At 49.3% G+C, this 17,050-nt stretch overlaps 1 protein-coding gene across 2 annotated transcripts in view; it reads right to left on the bottom strand.

Moving 5' to 3' along the window:
• The window catches only part of Myo1b (myosin IB), a 157,933-nt gene extending 145,641 nt beyond the window's left edge, over nt 1-12,292 (bottom strand). The window contains exon 1 of one of the 2 annotated variants that reach the window (XM_087202659.1): nt 12,151-12,292. The gene's annotated coding sequence lies outside the window, so the exon portion shown is untranslated. The remainder of the gene's footprint in view (nt 1-12,150) is intronic. The other variant, XM_087202658.1, reaches the window with a different exon arrangement.
• Nucleotides 12,293-17,050: the final 4,758 nt, after the last annotated feature.

Raw genomic sequence — 17,050 nt, 5'->3', positions numbered from 1 at the left:
AAATGCACCAACGTCTTCGTGACAATCTTTGACCTGATCATTCACTCTTAATATCCACTGGCAGAAAAATCATCCAAAATATGAAAAAGGTTGTATGTACCCAAAGGTTCGCCCACAGTACTATTTACAACAGCCAAGAAGCAAAAGCAACCCAAATGCCCATTAATAAGGGAATATTTCAAAAAAATTATGGCACCCGGTGGTGTAATTTACAACTATAAAATGTACTTCAAAAACTATCCACCATTACCTACACAAAGATGATAAACTGTGCACAATCATCACATATATTGAAATGTGACATTGCCCCCAAAAATATGTACAATCATGTCAATTTAGAATGACACATTTTTAAAACTATGCATCAATATAAAAATAGGGTTCTATGATTACAATTATATTTTAAAACACAGATGAAAAGTTTAGAAAGGCCAGGCTTAGTGGCGCACACCTGTAATCCCAGCACTCAGGAAACTGAGGCAGGAGGATCACTGTGAGTTAGAGGCCAGCCTGGGCTACATAATGAGTTCAAGTCCAGCCTGAACTACAGAGCAAGACCCTGCCTCAAAAAAAAAAAAAAAAAAGCTTAGAAATGACTATAATTGATATTTTAAGGCAGCAGGCTCAGGAAGATCTTTTTTAACTCCATTTCCCACACTTCCTGCAAATATTGTAGTACACAATATTCAAGACACTTTGGTATCCTTGAACTCTGAATGGTTTGGTGCAGGGACAAATGGGAAGAGTCCTGGAGAATCCCGTGTCCTCCCACAGCCTTGCCACCTCCCTCTGCGTCTGCTGCAAAACCAGTGCAAACCCCATAAAAGTAAACTCTCCCCTAAACCCTATTACACCTGTGATCCTCAAGAATCCAACAGGCACAGAAACAGCTGCCCACCTGCAGCTCCAGGCTCCTGACATCTGCTGCAGTCGTCAGCTGCAGTGGTGGGAAAAGATCACCGCGCACGAGCTGCTGCCAGGACAGACCGTGACACCGGGCACAAAGTCCAGAGAAGTGACACACCTTAGAACACACCTGGTGTCTGAGCCACTCGCTGACTGCGGGTAAGGAGGGGCATTCTCTCCACCCATGGGACGGAGAAGATACAGAACAGGTCACCTGGAAGCGTGTGAAGGGGACAGGTTTCCTCTAGCATTCTACCTACACCTTTGGGCTGGTTTCCGAAGACGGCAGCTAAAGCCAAATGTTAAGGCCAAGCTGATAAATTTACTATTATTCCCCTTGTTTTTTGTTTTTGGCGGTGCTGGGAATTGAACCCAGGGTCTTCCCACTGAGCCATATCCCCAACTCCTTCTACTTTTTGAGACAGGGTCTGGCTAAGTTGCCCAAGCTGAGCTCAAACTTTCGATCCTCCTGCCTCCGCCTCCCAGAGTGCTGGGTTACAGACATGTGCCACCATGCCCAGCTACAGTCTGAGTATTTCCTCAATGCCTTACCCCTAGCATAACTAGGTTATACCCAACAGCTTTCTCTCCTCTATCGTGTTGGCATGTACAAGGCCATCCCAGCAGGTGGGTATCCTATGATAAAGCCCAATGAGCAGCATATACAAACCCTCCTGCAACTGCTACCCACTTAGAAGGGGTACACAGTGTTTCTAATGCAAACATTTCCTACAGTGAAGTCTTTTAAAAATCCTAGTTCCTAGCTATGCCCATTCTATAAACGCAGGTATTACTTCAATTGCACCAGACTTGGAAGCAGAGAAAGAACTATCATAAATATGTATGTTATATTCAAATTGGGCATTGTAATCAGAGGTGAAAACATGATACATCATGGAACACAGAAGGAGGGCATTGCATTGCTTCCATTTATTCAAACACCGTCAACCCCACTTCACCCACTTCATGAGATCATCAAAATTACCAAGATCTCTCCAGGAAGCAGCTCCTCCACCGACAACAGGCAACACTGCTGTAACCCATGCATTGTGTGGAAATCTGTGTCAGGTTATTCCGAGATTCTTACAGAGAACCAGTGCTCAGGGATAAACTGCTGCAGGTAAACAAGTGTGCGGGAAAGCCCATTCCTCCACTCAAAATTATACAAGGGCACATGAAAGAAAAGCTGGAAAACTCTCAGAACTTCTCATGAAAATAATTAAAATCAATGAGCTTTCTGAGAAAATGTGTGAGATTCTGCATGGTTTCTTCATAAAAGTACACTTTGGTAATTTTCCAGAATTCTGTTCTTCCAGTTTGGAAGAGTTTTAAGAATTCTGACACGAACCATGATGGCAACACAGATAACCCTAAGCAAAACAGGCAACCAGGGAAAACGGAACTTCAGCGTTCCCTCATCCTCATCTTCCCTCCCCTTCAGCTTCCAACCCTCAAGACTCCTGGTGCTTTCAGGACACAGATATCCCAGGATTTGACAGTTGATCAACTAATTAATTCTAGGTGTGAGAAGATAAAAGGCAACTTCATCAGATTTCCGAGGGTGAAAAGTCATCTATCTTTACCATTAAAAGTAAGAAATCAAATTTATCCTTTGAAGAATGTGTGCATCATTTCCCCAGGGCAGCAAATAAAGAAGCAATACGCAAGCGCAAGGACCCGAGTTAGATCCCCGGCACCAAAAAAAAATTTAAAAATTAAAAAAAAAATAAAGAAGCAAGACTGGGGAGAAAAGGGTGAGCCGCGGGGGAGGAGTTAGAGGAGACCCGAGGAGGGAGTAACGGAAGGTCGGAGGCCCTTTAAGGGAGTACAGGAAGAAACAAAAAGGGAAAAATAATGCAGCAAAAGAAACATTCAAAGAAGGAGGCATTTCACAAGGAACACCCCCATCTTCTAACTTTGGGGACCCTTGTGCTAAAGCGTTTTTAGTACTGTTGCATTCCTGCAACTATCGGCACAAAGCAGAAAGCCTTCCACCATCGGGGATGGCGCCGGGGCTGCAGCAGCGACATCTGCCATCGACATGTTCCTCCTCCTGCAGCCCACCGGGCACCTGCCAACCTGAGGGTGCTCTTCACATCTTCGCATCCGACAGGGGGAAAAGATAAAGTCCCCTGACTCCACCACCTCACACAACCACTGTGAAGCCTTTGCTGTGTTTCTGTGCCCCTTCCCTCCTACATATTTGTTGAAGGGGTACCTGGAATCCCACATCAGTCAGGGAGTATATGCACTGCGGATTCCCAGACATGGGTACCAGGGCGTGGAGGAGGAACCCCAAGACTCCATCTTCAGGAAAGACTGGGCAGTGTGACTCACATCTACACTGAGTGCCTGCTCGATTCGGCATGTTCTGGGACTGGGTTAACGCAACCAGTTCTTACTACCATCCAAAGAAGCCTCTATCCTTACCCTCGTTTTTCAGATGAGGAAATGGAGGCAGATGGAGAGTACACTACAAACCCAGCGACACAGGCTACTGCTACACAAAGCCACCTTCTCACAGGGCAACGTCCCACCATCAACCGGAAAATGCACCCACGTTCCCACCCTGCAGGACCCCACAGCTCCGCCACACAGCCAACCCATCCCAGAGTGCTGGCTGCTGACCTGGTGACTACGTGGCCAACTGGGACCTGCTGAGTGACACACCCTGGATCGCTCCTCTGGGCCAAGAGTGAGGCTCAGAGTAGCTTACACTGAATGCATAGCACTGCGCACCATCATGAAGTCGAAATATCCATAAATTAAACCACGGCGCCATCTGCACTCAATACGGGGTACGGGGGTTGGAGGTGGTCCAGCCACATCATAGAGGCGGATCGCTCTTCATTCAGGGGAGGAGGGCACACCACTAATGTGTGTGACGACTTGAGCACTATTAAATAGCACTACTGCGATATCTATGAAAGAATAACGTGATTAGAGTCACTGGTTACAGAAGTTTCCATCACTCCACCATGAAGAACAGAGACAGCTCGGGCTGCGGGCCTCTTCTGCTCCCTCTAACACTGACTCATCCTCGCCTCCCTCTGGAATAAGGCATCCAAATATTTGATGAATGAATCAGTGAATGGATTCAAATAACTACAAGTCACCCCTTCCTTCTAAAAGTGTGCACAAAATTGTTAAAGTGAATTGTAATACTTCTAGTACACTTCTACCAAAAGCTATCTGACTTCCAACACCCATAGCAAATACAGTAGACCCTTGCGTTATGACTGGCCTGACTTTCAAACAACTTGGGTTACAATCAGAATTTCAGTTTCAACTTACGACCAAAGTCTTGAGTTATGACACGGATGACAGCCACTTATGCTTCCAGATGGTCTCAGATATAGTCTTAACCCTTAAAGAGTTCTGGAAGGAACATTACAACATCCTTTCCTGTGTGGGGTTAACTAAGAAATCCAGGGCCAATGTCTCTCTAAGGACACTGAGATCTGCCTGTGTACAGGAGAAAGACTTTGAAGGCTGTGTAGAGGAGCCTGAGCCTTCACTGACCAACCTGAGTAACAACCAGCCCTTGGGAACAAATTGAGTTCATAAGTCAAGGGTCCACTGCACAGGGTTAGACATGAACTTGATCAACCAAGAACCACTTATGAACAAATACAAACTCAATTCCTTTCTTGTACACGAACAACACCAATCAGAAACATAGCAAACAATTCCATTCACAATAACCACAGAAGCCATAAAGCACCTTGGCACAAATCTAACCAAAGACGTGAAAGAGCTTTAAACATAAAATTACACATTAAACTTCACTGAAGAAATTTTTTTTTTAAATATAAATAAATACAAAGGTTTCCCAGGTTTGCCAATGGGAGGCCATGAAACCATAGAGATGTCAATTCTCCCTGGATTTCTATTTAAATGCAATACAATTCCAGAAACAAAAAACTGGGAGTAGGGGGCGATCAGCAACAAGTGTGGAGAATTCCTGGGCAAGTTACCCCATGTGGACAGGCAGAGAACAGGCTGGGAGAGTGACGCAACCACGGACACACACAACAAAAACGGCACTCTGTAAGTTCCAACAGTTTCACTCTGATGGGTGTGTGGTGTTCTTTTCAGTGTTTTGTTGTGTTTAAGTGTCTTGTCTTTGCTTTTTAAGCTGCCGAACAGTGAGCGCAGTAAGTTTAAGGCAATCACCTAAGGAAAACTGGCCAAGAAGATGGGAACCAAGGTAGGCACGAAAAGATGGGTCAGCATGCTAAGTGCAAAGGGATTTCCAGGAAGAAGAAACGACCCAGAACAATCGGTGAAAAAGCACTGGGCATCACCAGGAGTGACCAAGCACGGCTCACAAAGAAAGGATGCGAGATTTCACAGAAAGCCAGATGGTCCTGGGTCTAAAATGGTACGACGAAGGGATGACAGCGCAGCTATGTCCACAACGATCCCCAGCCCCTGAAAGAGGGGTTCCGCGGTGACATAACCTGGCACACGTGAATACTGTGACTCCCTCTTAGGAATGCAGTCACAAAGGCCGTGACAAGTCACCCTGAAAAGAAGCTTGTTTCAAATGCTGTTTAACTTGCTGTTAGCAAGTCCAAGGAGCCCGACTTTACACAATTATCTACTGTCTCGGTGGATTTTTTTTTTTTTCCAATCTACTGACTTCTCATTGAACAACGCACTCCAGTAGCCCAGCCTTAAAGGCAGAAGCAGAACAGCGGCTTACGAGTGCGAACACGAGAGAGAACACCAAGCCAAACAAGGGGCCACCTGGAGGGATGTGAGGCGCACGGAAAACAGGCAAGCAGGCGAGGCCCCCGCACCCCACGGCAAGAGGGCCTGACAGCACTGTCGGCAAGAACAGCAGCGTCCAAGCGATCGACCGCTAGGGACAGGACCAGGCTTGGATTTAGATGGTCTGGGGAGACAGTGCGATGCCGCCCCAGACAGGAAACCAAGCAAAAAAGCTAAGAGACTTGGAGTCAGGCCCTAGCTCTGCCCCCAACCCCACGACCTTGCCGGCCAAGTAGGTTTCAAGCACAACAGCCTCTATGGGGCCCTCAACTGCAGCATCCAAGCACTGCCGAGTTTGGGGGTCTGAAACCAAGGTCCCAATTTCATCAAGTTCCACCTTTAAAGAGGGTGTAAATATACAGAATATAGCATAGAAATGAGCAACTCCAGATGAATGTGAATATACGCATGAGATTTGTAAGACATTATGCAACTATGGAAATTCAAGAGGCCTCCGCGCCCTGTAAAGCTGACATTAAGGGTCTGGTTCCCGCTGCAATGTCACAGAACGGACTCTGCATCTGACCCAGCGTGGCAATTCAGTACTGTTACGAGAACCTCTCACACCCTGATGATCTATCTGCACAAGGAGAACCTTTTCCTAGCTGACTCGCCACACCAGGCAAGTCCACATGGAGGTCCAGCTATTCCAACTGCAAGCAATGCACAAGAACCAAAAACTACCAGCCACGCGAACTGGCCTAAGTCGAGTGTTTACCAAAATTAAGCTACTGCTAAAGGCAGAGAGGCTGGGGCTGTCAAATGAATGAAACGGGCAATTCCTTCTGAAGCACTTTCAAGGGAAAAATGATCAGCGAGGGATCCAGTGTATTTGCCGTCTGAACCCTGCAAACAGCACTGCAGGGTCTAATCATAGAGGACTAAGAAGGAAATGGCACTGAGGGAAGAGAGAAGTTGTAGCAGCAGGAATCTTATAATCAAGGCTGTTGGGGGAGAGGAAGAGAGGGACAAAGGGAGAGAGACACTGATCGTTATTGTTTCTTTTTTTGGTCGTAGTGCTTCAAAATGCTTTCGTGAAACCAGTGAAAATGAACAGTCACAGGAAGCACACATCTACTACAACAAAACAGCAGCTAATAATGTGTCCCGCTGTCCCCTCCATTAAATCTTCCAGGAAGTCTTTAGGGATACTGACTTCTTTTCGCTGGGGAGGGAACCTAGCCTCTTGCATGCTAGCAAGGGCTCTATCACTTTTTGGAGCGTTTCCAGCTCCAGAGTGATTTTTACTAACATTTATTAATTGTATGCATTAGTTGTGGGGCTCAGTGTGCTATTTCCACACAGACACTCAGTCTGTGCTGATCAAGTCCAGCACCCCAAACTCTTGATCCACAAGTTTAAAAGCTGGGAAAACTAAACCACACTCTCAGGTTAACAGCAACATGAAGCTATCTGCTTGATCTCAAGGCTCCAGGAGTGCACTTAGGATTGGACCCAGAGTCCTTGGAAGGCAGAGATTTGGTTCCCTCTTGGGCCCCTTGGGCTGTCAAGGAAAGGCAGGCACTTGGTATTTTTAGAAGCTCAGTTTGTTGCTCGTCTGATAAGTGAAAGAGGAATGTCAATTTTCTCTTTCCTGCAGACCCTGATTTCTAAAACTGCCCACCCTGGAGGGCTGGGAATCCCACAGACTCTCCCTGTCCCTGCCTCACTCGCGCCCTCTGAGCCTGGCTCTGCAGTGGCTGTCACACCCCGCAGTCTGGGAACAGACGCCCTGGTCGCTCTGATGCCTCTCTCACTCCTGCAGAAAAATCCCTGAGGTGCGGGTGGGGGGTGGGGGGGCATCGGAGTGGGACTGGCTCCCGGATCTCTCACCAGCAGCTGGACTTCCTTGTGAAGGGGAGAGAACGGCAAGGCTGCCAGCACAAGGCCAGGGAGGGAGGAGAACCAGAGCAGGTCAGCCCGCCCGCCCTCCTGGCTGTGACCCAGCCAAGGACGGGTCGCCAGGTGCCCAAGGAACAAGCCAAGGTGGAGACAGATGCTCCTCAGTGGGCCCTTGCTTCGTTGGGCTCCTTAAGGCTAATTCCTTAGAAAGGGCCCAGAGGGTCAACGCCCTGGCCCACAACTTTGGTCCACTGCACCCTCAGGGGATCTCCAGGCCAGTGCCTCCTTTTCTCACCTACAGATCTCTCCAGTGAAAGAAAGCCATGAGGATCACATAAAACCGCCTCAAGAAAGCAGCTGGCAAGCAGCCTTACAAAAAAGCAGCACCCAGGGCTCCATAAACCCTGGCATAAGCCAGGCACGGTCCTACACACCTAATGCCAGCATGCTGGGCAGCTGGGGCAGGAGGAGCGCAAATTTGAGCCCAATCTGGGCAATTTAGTGATTGAGAGTGACCATGTCTCTATAAAAGGTAAAAAAGGGCTGGGAATGTCGCTCAGTGCAAAAGCTCCAGGGTCCAATCCCCAGTCCTGACAAAATAAGCAAACAGAGGCATGAATATTGCATAGCAGGAAGGATTCATTCCCGTAGACCCAGCATTTTTGCCCGTGAGAGCCTTTAAAACGCAAATATGCCCGAGGTGTGGAGCAGGGCTGAGGAAGCCTCAGTGTGGGGCGGAGGACTGAGCATGGGGCAGAACTTCACAGAGCAGCTTTCAGACCTCAGCTCCTGGCCCTGAACTTCATGCCATCGCCAGATGAAGGAAACAAAGCCTAGGCCAGGCTCCTTCCCGGCTCTGCCTTCTGTTTGTCTCCAGCCTGTGTCCCGGAAGCATGCGTGGCCTCGCCTCGGTCACCACAGCTGTCACAGCTGTTCTCTTCACCAGCATCCACTCAAGCACACCCTGTCCTTGGAGCCAGAGCAGCTCCATCCACCGCTGCCGCCTCCGAGAGGCCCCTGATGACCACCATGTGTCAACCATGTGCCTATAAACAAGAGCTGACGGAGACGTGTGGCTGGCATCTCCCCACCACGCTGCTGGTTGGTAGGAAAGTGCTGAAGGGTAACCCAGGACCGAGCAGAGGGGGACCCCAAAACATCCAGTGGAGGGGGATTTAACGGGATAAGAAGACTGAAGTCACTGCTACCCATGCCAGCGAACTTAAAAGATCCCAAATGGGACCCCAGCTTAAACCAACTGAACAAGTAAAGGCTAAACTTTGTCTTCAAATCCTTCTCTTAGAGACAACAACAAAAACCAATACGGACTGTTCCATTTGTCCAGGAGTGTTGAGAAATCCATGAACCACTCACAATGCCAAGTGTTAAACTCCAATCTGCTCCTGTACCTGCCGGTCAATCTCAGAACAAGGTCTGCCACCTCCTGCCCGGGATGCAGGTCACCTTTGTCCCCTTTCCATATCAATGCCTGAGCTGGCTCACTTCCCCCCTGGGGAAGGATGAGCACAGAAATCATGTGGAATGCCTGTTCCCACAGAGCACAGAAATCTGTTGATCTCAGAGGACTCTGGCAAGAAAGACCCTTGACACTTCCCTAGGAAGTGCATCTTCTGTAAACGGCTCCTGCCAGGACAGAAAGCCTGCAAGTGCTGGGAAAACCGAGGGGCCGCCAATGCGTATGTTTCCAATTCCATGTCCCACTTCCTCTTTCCATCACATTCCTTCCTTCTTCCTTGCTCTTCTGAAAACTCTCTGGCCCGCAGCTCAGTCAGGGGCCAAAGTGCAGCATTCTATTAAAGGCTGCAAGATGAAAAGGGCTAAAAAGGATCTCAGGAAATAAAAATAGTCAAATACTATACAAGAGCTACTTCTCATCTACCACTTTCATACGTTTGAAAGAACTTATTTTTAAATGTTGGCAGCCTAGCTTTTTAAAAATAAAGCTCTATTGACTTAATGCTTGTGTATACTAAGGCCACAACATGGTTTCAGGAGCTGTGATGTCACCAATCCAGCCTTCCAAAGCCATCTCACAGCGGTCATTAGAAGGCTCCACTGTAACACCCGTGAAGGTGACCTAAAGTCTGCAGAGGGTAAACCAACTAGACAATCGCACTGTTTCTCTGGTTCCTGAAAGATCTGTATCGTGTCTACTCAGAACCGTGTGGACCTTGGCATCAAAAGTGTGAACCTCGCCTGCACCACTTGCTAGTGTCCTACATAACCACAGCACTACAGACAACATCCACCACGCCCGCAGGCCTAGGCTCCAGCTACACAATGGAGGTGACAGGCACTGTGTCCAGCTGCTTTGAGGAACACGGAGATGCAAAACTCTTCCTATGTAATCCACACTCACTAGATGACAACTATAATCATTGCTAGCCTATTTAATTAAAATCTTAATATTGGAAATAGTGGGAAAGAGGTAGAAGGAGGAGAATCTCACCCAAAAGGAGGAAGAATGCTAAAACCATGGGTATGACCTTCCCCCTGCCCCCAGCTGTAAGCCAGACCCTCCTCCTTGCTGTCCAGGACTGCAGAGCAACAGGGAAAGTCGGTCCTCAAGTTCAGGCTTGACAAAGTGACGATTCATCCCGAGGAGAGGGGGTGCCGCCCCGTTCCCCCATCACACAATGGGCTCCCACTGGACAGTCAGAGGCCAGACACCAGCTATTTAAGGACTGCCTGCCCGCCCGACCCCAGCAACACAAGGCCCCGCAGCACGCTGTTCCACATACAGACCCACAAGCACTTGAGGGTCCAGTTGTGCTGTTTTATGGAAAAATTCACAACATAAATGAAAAGTCCATAATGTAAGGCAATCACCACCACCACCACACAAAAAAAAGTCCCTGTTTAGGGCCCTTGGCAGTGTTTGCCAGGTGGTGTGCTAGTTGTAACAACAAACAGCTTGCTGGCTGGACACCATCCCACTTTGACTCCACACAATGGCTCCTGAGGACAAGTCCTGCTGCTTCCAGCCTGGCCCGGCATCTGACCACAGCCCCACGAAAGAGACACCATCGGCAGGGGCTCCCACAGCCCTTCTCCATTACCACTTCGTGGCCAGGAAACATTTTTCCCCCAGAGCTAGCTCCTAATTTGCCTTCTAAGGTTGGGAGCCTTTAAGATGTGGCCAAGATGAAGCAGCAGTGTCCTTCCTGGGGGACCCCCGGGCTTGTCAGAGGGGCAGCATGGGCCATTTCCCAGCCCAGCCCACAGCAAGACTGCCACCAAGGAATCTCCTAAGTTATGGCCACAGTAGTCCCAGCCTTCAGTGAGCCCCTGGGGTCCTTCCACGGGTGTCACAGGCAATGACTCTGAATGCCTGGAAACGCCATCTTCCCCAAACAGCTTTGCTTGGAACACCCCATTTGAAACACCCACTATTCAATCCCCATCAGCCAATCTTCCCGGGAGTCTTGATTCCAATCTAAGAATGGGTCACTTAACAAATGCTGACATATTACATTTAATTCTACCTCCCCCCCAAAAAAACCACTCACCATAACGCAAAGCAGGGCAGACGACCCACCCAGGACAGTTACCCTGGAATGCATCAAAGCCAGACGCCTCAGCTCAAAGCCAAACGGCGCGTGGGGTGGGGTTCTGCGGCCCAGTGTGAAAAGCTGTGTAACTTGACACATAATCTAACCGATTGACTAGGAATAGCTAATTTTTTGGAGTTCCCTCTCCCACCAAAGCACTGCCGGAAAATTGTCAGCCTGTGCAGGGTTACGGTGGAGACAATCACTTTATGTCAAAATTGACTATAAAACTTGTCTCCTACCCAGCCCCAGACAACAGCCACGAGCTACCCACAGACCCAGAGGCGCACGCACACCAATTTAAAGTAAAAAAGTTTCTCCCGTTGTAACCATCGAGAGCCGCTCCCAGCGAACACCCGGAGCTCCTCGAACTCAAGGAAGCGCACAACTTGTTGCAACAATAAACGCTCGGCCGCAGCACAAAGCGCTACAAACAAGCCGCAGACACCCTGGCCCTCGGACCCGAGCTTGTTTGCAATTAACTCCTCGCCCCATCCCAGCCGCGCCCGCCCGCCACCCGCCGCCTGCACCCTCCCGGGCTCGGGATCCCAATCTGGTTTCCATCGCGGCCCCGCCCCCGTCCTTCCCGTCCCTTCCCCGGGGACCGGGAATCGACGTCCCGGGCAGGAAGCGAGACCCCGACAGCCCCTCGGCGTGGTGAACAAAGGAGCGGGCGGGCGCGCGGCCGCGGGGCGGGAGCCGGGTCGGGGCGCTGCTCCCGCGCGGCCGGGGCTCGCCATGCCTGAAGCCCACGCGCGGCCCCTCGTCCTCCCCGGCCCCGGCCCCGGCCCGGCCGGAGGAAGCCGCCCGCGCCACGCACGCCGCCCGGGGCAGGAGCCGGCTGCGGGCGGAGGGGTGCGGCGGCCAGAGGACCGCGGGTCCCCGCGCCCCGGTACCCGGCGCCGGCGCGAAGGCGCAGCAGCTGGGTCCACGCGCGCTGCTCGTCCTCCCGCCCTCGGGCCACCGCGGGCCGCGACCACCCCGGCGAGGGCGCCCACCCGAGCGAGGACGCCGAGCCGCTGGGACAGCGCGCACGGGGCCGGCGCTGCGCTACCTGGGCTGCTCGGCTGCGCCTCGGGGCCGGTCCTCGGGGCTGCGGGCAGCGTGCGCGCCGTGCGAGCTCAGCGACACGCTCCGCACCTTGGCGGCCCGGCTCCTTGTGCGCCCGCGAACTGCGGGAGCCGCGCTGCGGCGGGGAGGCCACGCCCTCCTGCTGGGGCGGGGGGCGGGGCCTGAGGCGCCTGGAAGGTTGGGTGGGGCCTGGAGGGGCGGGGACGGGGAGGGGCGTGGCTCGCAGGGGACGGACTGGAGGGGCGGCTGGGGGCGGGGTGGGGCGGCTGGGGGCGGGGTGGGGCGGGGCCGAAGAGTTCATGGCCGGGACTCTCCCCGCCCCACGAACAGGCAGCTCCGCCCTCGGCACCTCCCCTCTGCCTGCACCGCAGGCCGAACAGCGCCCCCCAGCGGCGAGCGCGCCGAGGGGACCGCCAGGGGACCGGCGGAGGGGCGCTGGTGCAGCCCCCAGGGCAAGCGCAGGCCTTCTTCACCCCGCAGGCTTCCTGCAAGGACCCAATCAGAAATGCAGGGTCTACCAGCTAGCAGCCAGCCCCTGAACCCATGCAGGCAGAGAGTGGGAGTGTCCCAAGGTTTCCTCCTCTCCTGCATCTACATGCCCATGAATATCAAAATCATGGTGATTTGACTGGGTACGGTAACGCACGCCCCTGTAATTCCAGCACTCTGGGAGGCTGAGGCAGGAGGATCTCTCGCTTGACCCTAGCCTGTGCATTTTATTGACTTAACAAGACCCTGCCCCAAAATATAAAAGAGCTGGGGATGTGCTCATTGCGATGGCCTTGGGTTCAACCTATGTCACTTGGAAGGACAAAGAGTCTGTTGGGTGACCCGCTGTCTTCACTTGAGGTTTGTCGGATCTATTCACTACCTTCATCTTGGTAAGGTTGAGCAGACACTGGTGCTGGTACTGGTCGTGGTGGAGTAGGTCGTTAAGGCGCACTGGGGAGGTGGGATGGTCAAGCAGGATCCCCGGTTTCCCAGGCCGGCTGCCCTGTGTCCACCTGGCATTTAGAACAAGCCGCTTGACCAGGGGTTGGTTCCCTCATCCCAGAGGAGGGCGGGGCGCTCACCCGAAGTTACTCACCGGGTGAGGTGAGGACGGCCCGCGGGGGTGTGAAACGCACTGCAGACAGCGTAATTATTACTCAGGAGCCCAACTGCTTTAGCCTGTAATGAGACAAATTGCCGTAAACGGGGCCGGGTGAAAATGGACTGGCCTATGTTTGGAAACAGTCCCTAAACGAGGTCAACCAAGAAATCCAGTCACTCTGCTGCACACTGTAAGAGCCAGGGCCCTGGGGTTCGTCAGATGCCACCAGCAGAGTGTGGGAGCCCAGTGCCCCTGCTTGGAACTATAGCATCGTCAGTGTCACCAGCCTCCCACATCACTCAGGTGTGCAGTCAGCAGGGCAACCATCTACACTAATGCATTTTGAGTACTGGGGACCACTTCTGTTTAATCTACTATTTATTTAAACTACTATTTTTGTCCTACAGACCAGGAACGCCAAGCCTAATAAGAGGCTCTGGTGTTTTTGAGCTGTGTGCATCACTTCTTCAGCACACCTCTCATTAATGGTTGGTGTCTAATTGCCTCCTCTTGCCTATGACCCGGACATTGTGACTTGGTTCTAACAACTAGAACTCAGGGACACCCAGGAGCTTGGTCGGCCACATGCAAAGGTGCTGAGCTGAGCCTGCAGCCAGGATCAGCTGCCAGACCGTGAACCAGGGAGACTTTTGGATATCTCCAGGCCTGGGGACACTGCCACACTGGGGGGAAGACCTAGAGTGTATCTAGAAGCTGAGCCAAGTCCATGCGCAGAAACATGCACGGTAACAGTATAATAAAAGCTTGTCCCTGGCAAGACACTGGAGTGACCTGGGGCAGCCGATGCTCAGGACAGTGGCCGTCTGACGCTACTGTATGCCAGCAAGTGCTTGCCCTCAGGTCCTGATCACCTGGCAGGAATCAGACCCCAGAGACCCAGCCTTACTGCACCTGCCCCGTGGCAGTGTGGCAGTAAAGGTACCCCTGTCCTCCACTGGCCAGTGTGGCTTTTCAAAAGTAGCAGACATGTAGATGGCAGGTTCACAAACCCCACATCTAAACAAGTCTCAGGCGAAGTTGGGGGAATTCTGCAACCTCTTGGTCTTAGAACTGATGGGCTTTAGTAAAAAGGGTGGGCCTGCTGCAGGGGCAAAGGTTTGGGGCCCTGCCTCGAGGGAGGGGTGAAAAACAGGATCATAATAGTTCTGACCTCGCAGAATGGGGAATGTTAGGGCTTCTTCCCTGTTTTTCAGTAAGTTCGAAAAAGAAACTATCAGAAATTGTTGAACTTATCCTAATAAACCCTGGTAAAATTAACCAAAAAACTATTAGGAAGCCCAAACATGCTTCCAGAGCAAAGCCACAATGCTCTTTTTTTGAAATACCATTAACCTAGTTCTCATAAACCTCAAAATTCAAACTTCTGAAGACATAGCATAAGGTTTTAAAATACCTTCACCTTGCTGGCTGTTCTTTTCAAATGTCAATCAATCAACAAGTTTTGAATTTAAGATAAGCAGATTAAAGTTGTTCTCATGATTGTCAAGGGAGATAAATCCATACACTACAAAAGCATTTTTTTTTACTTTCTCCTCAGTCTTTTTAGGGGAAACAATCTAGGAAGAAGTAGAAAGACTATTATTAAAGATTTAGAGTAAGAAACATAAATGATCAAATTACAGAAGTAAAAGTATAGGAAGTGTCCTTTATCTCAACAAAAATATGTAATGATTTAAATTAAAACATTGCAAGTCTTGCAGTTCTTATGGAAAATATAAAAATAAAACTGTTACAAGAAAAGAATTACTACTAAGCACATAGGATTCTTTTTCGTTGGTTGTATTTACCTGAGTCCTTTAAAAAAATATTTCAAAGAGTTCAATCTTGGGAAAAAGACAAGGAAAAGAACCACGTGACCTGCTTCTGCCTCATTTTGATATCTGCAGCCCAGTCGTGGGCTAGAAGTCATCATTTCAGATTTCCTCACTGGTCCTATCTGTGACTAACCTTGCTGCTGGCACACTCTCCCTCCTTAGTATTTAACACTCTACACTTCTGTGGTCACAATTTCTCTCCTCATCCACCCATCCTTAGCTTTCACCACCTTCACGAATCCTGAGACCAAATCAGTGCCCCTGCTCCGGATTGGGTTCCTGAATTGGACCTGGCTGCCTTCACTCTGATAACATCCTGACGCTGCACCCCAGGCCTGTTCATTTGCTCCAATCTCTGAAGTCTTCCTCCTGATGCTTCGGTACATGTTTGGCTTCTCCAACTGGTCACCCTTGAGATTAAAGTGGACAATTAGCTGGAAAACACCAGGTCCATGGAGATAAGAAGAATCTTGCCTGTTCCAGGCAATACCCGATCCAGCAAACAAACACGTCTCAGCTTACCATGTCCTAGACATATTCCAAATGCTCCACGTGAATGTTAATTTGTGTGTGTGACCCTCATGATAGCCCATGAGGTCATTTAGCATTGTTATCCCATTTTAGAGAAGACGAAACTGAGACAGAAAAGTTCAGCTGCTTGTCTGATGCTACACAGGGCTCAGTCTCTTCCCTGAGGTTTATGTTTCTTCTTACAAGGGGCACTTGATCTGTGAGCTCTTTTTCTCTTTTGTCTCCTAAAACAAAGTTTATTTTACTTTTCTAGTCTGTACCTTTTAGTTCAGAACAGTCTTCCACAGTAAATACTGAATTGGTAATTCTTAAAAAGTTTCATGGAAAAGAAAATCTTTTTTATATATTTAGGGTGCTTTGAAAATAAGCATTTAATGTTTAAAGTATTATTTGAAATTCAAATTAAGTATATTTTTTAAAATACCTTGCTCTATAACATTGTCAGCCTTTAGGACGTAGGAGTAAAAACACAAATCAGTTACTCTAAGTATTTAAAAAGCTGTAGCTAAATGGCAACAGGAATATTAGAGAGTAAAAAGACAAAGGAAATTCTCCCAGGCAGAAGAATTCACTGAAATTTTTGGATGATAAAAAGAAAAGAATTCAAAAGCTCATAAATAGGGTTGTTTGTAGGTGCTAGATTATTTTAAAATAAAAAAACTATTCTTCCAAAGAATATAACAATGTAATTGAGCACTAAAATTCAACAGTAAAACTCAAAAATGTAATTTTTTTCTCCACAAAATGCATTTGTCTAGGCATCAAATAAATTGTAGGCCCACTGCCAGGAAATTTAAATTGCCCAAGTTTTTTCCTGAGACATTTTATAATTTAGCATTTTGTCACCAACTACTAAAAGAATTGTCTTTTTCATTTCCTCTTGGGCTGTGGCAAGCTAGTACTATTACAGCAAAATCTTGCTGTGAAACAATAAATCAACTTGAAAAATGACTAGACTATTTTCTAATCTTTTTAAAAATCATTTTCATTTTTCCAATGATAATCTTCTTGCTGCTGGGGAGATCTGGAAGGGAAAGTAAGTATGGCATAGGAAGAAATACCCACTTCCTGTACCAAGTGAAAAGCCATTTAGCAGACCCCGGACGTAACATCATGTGCCAGCCCTTAAACGAAATGTTCATTCCTTTCCATCTGGTGCTTCTCTTCATTGGAGATGTCAGCTTAGGAAAGAACTGATAGAGAAGGGCAACTCTGTGACTCAAAAATATCTTGGTTTAACAGCAACCAAGATGGTTTAGAACCCCAGGTTAGAGACTGTTGGCAAAATCAACCAAAATTGAACTTGGAACATAAAGCAAGCGTCAGCACTGGCCTGCTCACTGTTTCCTTGGTGTTCTCAAGCTGGGCCTCTCAAAGACGAGCAGCTCAACGGGTGGGATTTGTATCTGCTTGGTTCACTGTTG

The sequence above is a fragment of the Heterocephalus glaber genome, unplaced genomic scaffold (genome assembly GCF_053883595.1).
Source record: "Heterocephalus glaber isolate CG9 unplaced genomic scaffold, H.glaber_assembly_v1.0 deba00001778, whole genome shotgun sequence".
Lineage (NCBI taxonomy): Eukaryota > Metazoa > Chordata > Mammalia > Rodentia > Bathyergidae > Heterocephalus > Heterocephalus glaber.
Note: the sequence above shows the minus strand (reverse complement) of the source record. Positions and strands in the feature narration are given on the sequence as shown.